Below are 11,426 nucleotides of genomic sequence, written 5' to 3' on the forward strand. Positions count from 1 at the left end.
GTGTTGACCTAATGCTTGTCCATCATGCTGTAGACCAAATGATCCCAACCTGTATGAGACAAGTGGCAATTTACTGTAACAACATCACACACGGCAGAATGGAATACACCGCTGTAGAGGTGAGCACAGTTATACCACACAACAGCACAATGGATAGCAGAGTCCAGATGCAGGCATCGAACAACTATGTAAAACATGAAATGGGACCGGACGATTAGCTAAGGAGCGTAACAGTAAATTAGCAAGGCAGAGTAATGATAAACCAGTAACTAAGACTACAGCCACCTAGTGAATGCATATACTGTATTATATATAAAACAATAAGTTGAAGATACAACTAAATACCTGTAGAATCAAAGGAACAAACCAATAAATGTAATCAAGTAAAATTGATGGACAACATTCGGCACTAGGCAGGGATGAAACATTCATGTGATAATGTCTATGGAGAGGTATAAATATGATCTTACGGCACACCGTGGCTCTCCGGCAAATAGATGAAATATAGCAACAAAGATCCAGGTTCTTAGAACGTCTCACTGAGTCTGGAAGACTAATTCAAGCAGCTCACTATTTGAGGACTAATGGGTCACTGAGTCCCTCCCATTATGTAGCTTGTGCAAAGCAGGTAAGGTGACGATGTGAGGAAGATACACTCTCCCTGTGTGGGAGAGTGTTAGAATTTCTGCTGATTGCAAATCCTCTCTCAAGAACAGGACCTTTGTTGCTCTTTTTTTTAGCTATTTACTAAAAGGAACATGTTATTCCATTAGGTTATTTATTTATTACCAGTTATTCATATGGCACACACATATTCGCAGCGCTTTACAGAGAATAGTTGAACATACACATCCGTCCCTGCCCCAGTGGAGCTTACAATCTATATTCCCTACCACATGTACATGCACACACAGACATTCTAGGGTTAATTTTGTTAGGAGCCAATTAGCCTACCAGTATCATTTTTGATTGCAGTAGGAAACCAGAGTACCCGGAGGAAACCCACGCAAGCACGGGGAAAATATACAAATTCCGCACAGTTAGGGCCATGGTGGGAATCAAACCCATGACCTCAGCGCTGTGAGGCAGTAATGCTAACCATTACACCATCCGTGCTGCCCCAATTAGTTGACATATTTCCTCACATTATCACGTTAAATGTTGATCTCTACCCAATATTATCCACCAACTTCTGTTGATTGGTAACTCTAACCTATGATAGATGGCTTATTTATATATTTACAGGTTCTTATATAGCGCAACAGATTCCGTTGCGCTTTACAATTGTAGACAGTGATAGAACAAACTGGGTAACAACAGACAGACTTGGCGGTAAGAGAGCCCCGATCAGTTGCCAAATACCTGCAGTATGGCCATGGGTCTGATTCAGAGGTTGGACCTGCAGCACAAAGGATAAATTGATATCGGAGCCATCAATGGCGCCTCGTGGGTGCTTTTTAGCACCTGCGATGTATTATGTATTGCATCTGATACCCTTGAACTCCCCCCGGCAACTCCCCGAGAATGGCACAGCAAGTACCAAATCAGATGGAAGCACTCGCGGGGAGCTGTTGGGAAGTTAAAAGGAAATTGTGTCCAACATGAGCCTCACACAATTAGGATTAGTGTATGATGGAAGCTTTACCACTTAAGAAATGCCTGGGCTTGCTGGGAAACGTGGCAACAAATAAAATACTTTTTAAACAATTTAAACTTTTTAATCCCACATACTAAGTCCCAGGGCTGTGGGCAAGACCCTGCACAGGGTAGAGTTGGTTGGCATGACGACAGAGAAAGCCCGTGCTGTGATGAGAGCTGTTAGCTGTTTTCGGAAAGCGCTGCCCGGCTGCTAGCGACCACGTATGAGTGGACTGATGGTGGATCTCGCTGTATTATTCACTTTTGTTTTATAATTCAGACTTAATCATCAAGTTGGTATTGCGATAACTGGCAAATCCATTGCGTTACAATACACTTGGAGGCATATTTATGACACCAGCATTTCCAATGGACTTTTCTTATCTTCTCAAATTTTCAAAAGATTTCTATGGTGCCAAGCAATGAAGTGCCTCTTACCAGGGTACCACAGACCCATCTAAGGGGTTGGAGGCTTAAGACAAGTGAGAAAGAATTTGGTCGGTCTCCACAGAGAGAACCCCTTGGCGGTTATTTTGGTTCACTCTTTCTGACAAAATCCTTCTTAGATGGATAAAACCATGTGCACTGCAGGTGGGGAAGATGTAACATGTGCAGAGAGAATTAGATTTGGGTGGGGTTTTACTTCAAAGCAGCCAGTATTTACCATGCACAGAAACAAAATAACTCACCGAAATCTAATTCTCTCTGCACATGTTACATCTCCCCCCTGCAGTGCACATGGTTTTGTCCATCTAAGAAGGATTTTGTCAGAAAGAGTGAACTAGAATAAGGCCCCTTGTGAGGTGCTGCCTTTGTATCAGGCTCCAGAATAAGTGATACAGGGCCAGATGTACTAAGCTTCAAAAGTGATAAAATGGAGAGTGAAAAACAGCCAATCAGCTCCTACAGTACCTGACATTTTTCAAACACAGTCTGTGACATTGCAGGTAGGAGCTGATTGGCTGGCGGTTTATCACTCTCCATTTTATCACTTTTAAAGCTTAGTGCATCTGGACCACAGACTGCAGGTTGGGACTGGAAATAATAAATATACCACAGAACATTATATTAAGGGTATGAGTCATAGGGTTGACACTATGCTGGTCGACATACATTAGATCAACCACTAAAGGTCAACAGGGCTTAGTTTGACTCATTAAGTAGGCCAACATGGCTCAGAAGGTTGACACAAGCAGTAGGTCGACAATGGGCATGTCAACAGTCAAAAGATCTACATGATTTCTCCCATTTTTGTCCCGAATTTCGACGTATGTCATCATGAACACTGTATCAGTGTACCGCGTCCCCTCGCATAGCTCACTGTTCTCGCCATATTTCGGGCACAGTGCCTCGCTGACTGGAATGCGCGAGCATCACACTCGCTCATGTGTCCCCATCAGCAAGGCTGCGGGGAGCGGCTTCCCGGCCCGTCACCGCTTCAGGGAGAATGGCAGGGGATCGGGGGAGCTGGTGGCAGAGTGGGTGGAGGACCAGAGCGCGTCAGAGGGCTGCTACAGCCTCCGACAAAACAAGGCGCGTGAATGTCTTGTGCATGCGCGCCCCCTTCTGGCGGCTGGTGGCAGGTGCTGAATGACAATAGAATCACCAGGAGCAGCTCAAATGAGAGTAATTTATTTATTTATTTATTTATGTATGTTGACCTTCATGATGTCTACCCAGCGACCATATTCCGTTATGAACATGCGTTTTCCCTTATCCTCTATGCTGAGTTACACAGGGTTTACGCTTCATGGGATTCAGGATACAGGCGTACTGTAGATATGCTATTTCTGTATGCAACTCTGTAGACTTAAATAACCCCCATTACACAACAAAGTACATCAGGACCAGTTATATTATCAACGTTAAGCAATTTGTTTCTGCAATTTGACTTAGTCATATAATTTCATAAATAAAGGATAATAATAATTATATTTTTTTTAATTTAAGAATTTAGTGATGTAGGGTTGTCCATGTGCCAGAACTAGGGTTGTTAATCAAAGCTAGGAGAGAGATAAAGTGAAGAGAGATAATTACCAATCAGCTCCTGTCCAACTCTAGAGTGTCTTCCTCATCTTATCTCCCCGCTGCTGTCATGGGAGGACAGTGAATCTTAGTCATCAACTCCCCAGTGAGGGTGACTTTCGCATAGCATCTTGTGATGCTCACAATGCTATTATTCACCACTGGCACTTCATTATAGAACCTGACGTATCGTCCTCAAAGTCCTTGAAGTTGTGACTAATTAGAGATTAGATCAAGAAGATACTATAGGGGTATTCAATCCGGGATTCCAACTGTCGGAACGTCACCACAGTCCTAATCGCTGCATGTTTATAACGGGATACGGTCGCTAGGTCGACACTATGAAGCAGCTCTCATTTGATTGGTGATTCTATTGCCATTCGTCAAACACCGCCAGCCGACAGAAGGGGGCACACGTGCACAAGATGCTCACCCGCCGCTCTGCCCCCAGCTCCCCCCGATCCCCTGCCATTCTCCCTGAAGCGGAGATAGGCAGGGAAGCCACTCCCCACTGCCTTGCTGACAGGGATGCGTGAGTGAGTGACATGCTCGCGCATAACCGTCAGCTGGAGCTGCTGTCCATCAGCCTGCGTCAGCACAGGAGATCTGGTGTACCGACAGTAGCTCAACAGTAGAAATTCAATTTACCAACTGTTGAGTGTCAGAGAGTCCGTTGATTGACAAAAAACGGCCGAGGATAGTCGAAAAATGGACACGAATTTGACATTCCGCGGCCGTTTCCGACAAAACAGATCCGACTTTTTTATTAAAAACACCTGTCAATGCCGTTGTTAATGGCAGCATTGAATAGGTGAGTGACGATATTTCCCCTGTCGGGAAATATCTGCACATATTGAATACCACCTAAAGGCTCTGCAGTTTCATTCAGTGAGGCACGGTCACGGTAGGGAAGGGAGGCATAGCCTCATCCATCCTGCTCAAGTACAATCAACAGTATGGACTATGAAAAGGAATAGGATCACTTTGGCCCATTATGGTCCAAATCCACTGCTGATTTCACCAAATGGGCTCAGTTACCTTTGTCCTACATAGGCAGATGTTATCTATACAAAATGATCGTCTTTCCCCGATTCTTGTACACATTGCAAATGCTGCCTATTATCCCTCCTAAAGGAGATATTGCTAAACATAACAGGGAACTTTCTAAGTTCCTGTGGTCTGGAAAGCGCCAGCGAATATCATTATTTAAAATGCAGCAGAAAAGGGAACTGGGGGGTCTCAATTTGCCGTGCCTCAGACCTATGCTATAGCGGCCAACTATCGCATTGCAATTGACTGAATATTGGGTACTGACACTTATTCTAATTTTTCTGAAGAACAGTGTTTCGTTCCTGACACACTTAGTAGCGTTACTACATAAGACACCCCGGGATCTTCCAGACATAGTAAAGGGTAATGTCCTTCTCAATACTACTTGCACAGCATGGAGATTGGTGAGGTCTGCTGTCCATGCTCCCAAATATAAATCTAATAAATATAAATGTCTTCCCCTATGGGGCAACCCCAGTTTCATACCCAGCCAGTTTACAAATGTCTTTAGAGCCTGGAATGTCAGAGGCCTCAAATATGCTGCAAACCTCATAAAGGTAGATTCCCTGACCATCCTGATTTACGGGGGTTTAAAGGATAAATATCCTCAACTTCAGATACCGCAATTTGTATACACGCAGGTGAAGAGCTGTGTTCACTCTATATTAACATCGGCCGGGCCGAATGTTACACTTTGTACTCTCGATAGGCTCTTGCACGCAAGGTTAGATAGTCTCCTCTCAACTTATATGACCTCTGCCGTAAGTGCATAGCATTAGACCAACCTCCAAAGGGTTTTTTGAAGTGGCAAAATGACTTTCCTGAACTGACCATGAAGCCCATGCTGACGGCATTCCAGTCATTAAATAAAAACCTAGTATCTACCTCCTATATGGAGATGCACCAAAAGCTTTTGCATGGATCCTACTTTACCCCAAAACTTAAATTCCTTACTGGAGGAGCCCCCAATGCTAATTGCTACAAATGCAGTGGTCCTGCCGCGGACCTGGTACAGTGTATGTGGTCCTGTGCCATTGTGCAGTCTCTTTGGTCTGAGTTTCAGGAATATGTCAAATCAAACCTTAAAATAGACTTCACCATCTCAAAATCTTGGATGTTTTGGGGACGATATTCCTCCCCAGATCGTAAACGTCTCTCCCCAGGTACGCGTCTATTACTTGTTAAGCTGGCAGCAACTATTAAAAAAACCATATTGTCAGAATGGATCTCCCCAACTCCCTCCTCCATGTCTTTGACCTTCCCTAGAATATCCCACCTATTCACCATGGACTGGACAGAAACCTCAATCCAAAAAGAAAAATTGACAGCTAGGTTCTTTGACACTTGGCTGCCATAAATCCACACCTTATCCCCCCCTGAAAACCGCCCTCAGAAATTCTTTCTCTGACACCACCTGGTATCTCACGGAGTAAAGACCCTCCATTTTGAAATGTTTGTTGACGATTACTATATAGATGCACTGCTGTGTTCTGATTTGTCATGCTGACCGCATGTGTTGTGCCGTCAATTATTATTGTTTGTTACCGACTAACTAGCTCTTTTATTTGTCATATTCGCATTTTGTTGTATTACTTTGCTTTTCCTGTCAATAAAAATGTTATAAAAAAAAAGGAATACAATCTTTGTATTATTCATATAATGTTTGCATTATTCTAATTAGTTTAATAGTTAAAACTCACCACCAAACCATATATATGTGTGTGTTTAAATATGGCTCTGAAACTATCCAGTGCCCCCTCCCAGCTATTGACCTCAACTCCCGTCATTATACTGTGAGTTGCAAACATGGGCCGTAAATCAATGCAGATATTTCTACTCCTATATTGCTGAGAGCAGGGGTATAAGTAGAATGTTCCTGGTCATGCGCACAGCCTCCGGCTACTTGCTGTGTCAGAAGCAGACACTCACTGGCCTCCCTGCTGTGCACCAGGGAGTGAAGCAAGGCCTGGGGTAGTGTTGATGACAGCTACCCAGGTCTTAGCAGCTGAAGGCCCCTGACTGGTCCAGTAGCAGCTGTTACCGCTCAACAGTTTTACCACCAGCTAATTGTGCTAATGTCAAGTACAGAAGAAGACAGTGTTTAGCGATAGTCAATGTGTTTGGAAAGATATAAAGGTTTGGATCAAATTCAATTTACATATATATGCTTCTCAACATAGATAGATCAGGACTTTAATACCAAGGGCACACAAAATGGGATTTTCTGCAGATAGTAGGTTGTCAAAATGTAATACAGGTTGAGTATTCCTTTTCCGAAATGTTCAGAACCACAAGCATTTTGAATAAGGGATTTTTTCACGTTTTGGAATATTTTTTTTTTCTACTTACCTGGTCCCCTGGTGGTGCCCCAAAGGCCCTTCATCGCCCAAGTTGTCCCCAGCATCCATGATGGCCTCCAGGATCATCCTCAGTGGTATCTCCGGTCCCTGGGGTGACATCACCGGCTCGCCCGTGCACTAACGCAATGCACCCCTGGGACCGGAGATGCCACTGAAGAGGATCCTGGAGGCTGCCGTGGACATTGGGGGATGAGGTAAGTATGAAAAAATGGGCGGGGGGGAACAATAATAAAAAAAAAAAAAAACAGAATATTCTGAAAAAAACACGGTTTTTGGAATATTTCGGTTTTTGGAATACACGGATAAGGGAGACCCGACCTGTATATCTTTGGCTGTCTATTGTGATAGGATAGCAGAGATCCAGAACACCATCATAATGGCCCTGATTCATAAACACTCATTCAGAAATAAATGCAAATTTCCATCTGTATATAAAATGAGTTGCAGATATGTGATGGTACTGCTGGAGGAAGTAAGTCTCATCATCAGCAGCAGCAACGCACATTTGCAACAGTACTATAATTTGTGCAGAATATGCTTTATATATGAAACTAAAATGGTGCATGGCCTACATCACAAAACCTGGAAAGACTAAAAGATCTTAATATGTATACTTTAGAGCAGAGAAGGGAAAGGGGGGACATGATAGAAACTTTCAACTATATCAAGGGTTTTAACAAGGTACAGGTGGGAGACATTCTTCACAGGAAGAGGAGGACATGTACTGAAACTAGAGGGAGGAAGATTCAGGGGAAATCTGAGGAGAAATTTCTTCAGAGAAAGGGTACTAGATAAGTGGAATAGCCTCCCATCAGAGGTGGTAGACGCAAATACAGTAGAACAATTTAAACATACTTGGGATAGGCATATTGATATCCTTACAAAAAAATAAGGATCATATATAGTTTGAGGTAACATGTTTAAAAAAGGGGCAGACTAGATGGGCCAAGTGGTTCTTATCTGCCGTCAAATGCTATGTTTCTATATGTATACAGGGACATGAGCCTGCTACTCTGTTTTTCTAGCTACTTTTTAACAAGGATAATAAAGATCCCTGATGGGATCACAAACCACCTGGTACGAAACGCGTTTGACCAGAAGGGAGAAGCATCTTCCTGTGCAGCATACATCCGGGAGACATAATTTCCGGGCACTATCAACCATTGCCAGCTGTGAGGGAAGCAGACCAGATAAGAGGAACTCGCCCATTATACAGAGCCAATGGATGGGGATAAGGTAGGGTTAGCAAGGGCACCACATAGACGGACAAATTGCCTATACCACCAGGCACCGCCAAATAAATACTTGAATCACAACACTGGAGCAAGGTACCATCTCCTGGCTGTCAATAAACCATCCCCAAAGAGTATATACATTTCCTTTATATTGAATATAATTCTTAACCTTTTATCAGTTATTGCATGCTCTTAACAATTATATTAACAATCTTTGTTTCCATATCTATTGAAATTGTAACTTTCTTAAGCAACCATTTACAATTACATTAGTGCAGATTCTTTTCACTATACTGCTGTTATGTGACATGGTGGCATTCTAAAGAGAGCAGAGGGTTAGGTTTAGGCTGTGAGGTAGGAGGGTCAGGAATAGGGAGATATCCTATTACCCATGATCATGGGTAATAGGCTCACCAGGGGCTATCTAATTAGCCCCAAAAAGCTGGCAAGTGCTTCAGCTTATAGGAGATTTGTTTCACCTTCCTCAGTGAAAATGGGCGTTTTCGACTCACAATATTTTTTTCAAGGGTAACTGGATGCCCCCCAAATAGACTGCAGGGTGGTTGACATGTGAAAAGTATGAACATGTCCATAATGAGGACATGCTAAATGTCAACATGGTGAATGTTATCATGCTGCATGTTGACATTACTACAACGTCAACATTGTGAATATTAACAAATTAAACCCAACCCATGTAACAGATAAATATACACCTAAGCATGTATAAAATAAACCTACACATAAATGGAAAAATAAATCTACTGTACCTAAGCATATTTAATATTATTCTACCAAATCATATAGAAGTTAATCTAACTAAGAATATAAAATATAAATCTACATAAGCGTGTAAAAGATAAAACCTACCTACGCATGTAAGATACATCTACATAAGCATGTAAAAAATAAATCTACCTAAGCATATAAAAGATAAAATCTACCTAACCATGTAAAAATATAAATCTACCTACGCATATAAAGATAAATCTACCTAAGCATATAAAAGATAAATCTACATAAGAATAACAAAGATAAATCTACCTAGGCATGTAAAAGATCAAATCTACAGACGCACATAGAAAGATCTACCTAAGCATGGAAAATCAAAAATATATCTAAACATATAAAAAATAAATCTACATAAGCATGTGATAGAAACACCTGTATCTAAGAATATAAATCTGCCTAAGCATGTCAAAAATATATATACCTAAGCATGCAAAAGATAAAACTAAGTAAATAAAACATAAATCTACCTTAGCATATAAAAGATATATCTTCCTAGGCATGCAAAAGATTATCCTACCTAAGAATGTGATAGATAAATCTAAGCATATAAAAGATAAGCCTACCTAAGAATGTGATAGATAAACCTAAGCATATAAAAGATGAGTCTCCCTAATCATTTAATAAATAAACATAAGCATATTAAGATAAGTCTCCCTAAGTATGTAATAGATACACCTAAGCACATAAAAGATAAGTCTTCCTAAGCATTTAATAGATATATCTAAGCATATAAAAGATAATCCTACCTCAACGTGTGATAGATAAATCTACCTAAGCATTTAAATGATATATTTCCCTAAGCATGTAATAATCTACCTCTCCCTAGTATTGCTATATATTCCTTTTCAGGATATTTGAAGTACATGGTGTTTAGTGACACCCAGGACTAGAGGTGTCAATGCTTTAAGAAGTGCTCTGCCATCTTCTCCCCACCATTTGCATCAGAGACCACTGTAGCAATATTTATGCATGACAGGCGGTTGTTAAGGGGTTAATCAAACCATTTCTCCGAGTAAGGTTGTTCAAGGGTAAGAAAAGACGATATATGACATTAGAATAAAGTGTATCCAAGGCTCTCTGTGACTGAGTTATATGTATACATGAAATAACTGGATCATTTACACCTCACTAAACTACCGTGATCTCTGTCTTCCTCCACAGCAGGCTGCCATATTAGGAGACTGATCTTGATAGATGTGTTTTGTAGAAATGCAGCACGTGGATTGGTTATGGGTTACTCACAGGTTCAGATCCGGTTATGTCACAGCAATTCAATTACTGTAATTTCTGCTTTCTGACTTGTATCAGATCCCAGCATAACTCTGCATCAGACGGCTAACAGGGAACCCCAGATAACACTTCATAATATATTGCGCCTGCATCTTTTTGGAAAATATTAATTTTGGGAGTTAGTGTTGCAAACATGGATAATCCTTAATAAAAGTGTTCATCTTCTAGGGTGCTAAGATTTCCTGTGCACCTGCTCTTACCCCCCAAACACTCTGATCAGCCGCACACAAATACATGACATATGATATATGCCAAGATCATTTTCATTTAACTTTTTTAATGAAACATATCTCGCATACCATGAGGACTGTATGTAATCGTATAGGCTACTTCACCCCTAGATGTTTGGACGCCGCAAGTAATGTTTGTTTCCATGGACAATGCGTCTGTTGTATGTTCCATAAACAACCACCACAAACACGTAGTTATACACTGCACCTTGTAAACATACAAGACATTCTGAGTATTCGAAATGCCATTTAGAAACTACTGGCACGGGGGATCACCCAAGTATGTGCAACGTACTGTACTGTACTGTACTGTATACAAAGCAAACAGTCAAGTTACATTTCCTATAAAGCCTATGCATGCTGCAAAACATTGAATGTGCCATAATTGTCCTCTTACCTTTGTGACGAACACATTTCTGCAGCCTTCTGTGCTGGGGGCAGCTCCTGGAAAGGTTTTCAAAAGTTGCTGAACTGTACAAGTGACAAGAGTTATGGGCAGAAGCTGCAGAAATGCACTGTACTGTATGTGTGTCTTGCTGATATAAGCATTATCATGGGTGGTGCTGACTTTGCTATTGTATGAAAAGGGTCTCTCTTGCAGCTACAGTATATCAATCACTCAAAAGTGAGACCTTGCTGGTATATGTTTTACACTAATCAGAGATTCCTACATAGCAGAGCAGGGCTGCAGCTCACGCAAACATAATAAATATACTCAACCGCCAGGTTTTTAGGATTGAAGTTTTTTTGCTCACCTTGATAACTACCGTACTTTAAAGCTATCTTGTTTTAATGAGCTTCCTTCT

At 41.4% G+C, this 11,426-nt stretch overlaps 1 protein-coding gene across 1 annotated transcript in view; it reads right to left on the bottom strand.

The window, feature by feature from the left end:
* LOC146041828 (serine/threonine-protein kinase SBK1-like) overlaps nt 1-11,157 on the bottom strand; it is a 48,680-nt gene extending 37,523 nt beyond the window's left edge. The window contains exon 1 of the mRNA XM_083161713.1: nt 11,018-11,157. The gene's annotated coding sequence lies outside the window, so the exon portion shown is untranslated. The remainder of the gene's footprint in view (nt 1-11,017) is intronic.
* Between the last annotated feature and the right edge of the window lie 269 nt (nt 11,158-11,426).

Source organism: Crinia signifera, chromosome 19, assembly GCF_055691185.1.
Source record: "Crinia signifera chromosome 19, ASM5569118v1, whole genome shotgun sequence".
Taxonomy (NCBI): Eukaryota; Metazoa; Chordata; class Amphibia; order Anura; family Myobatrachidae; genus Crinia; species Crinia signifera.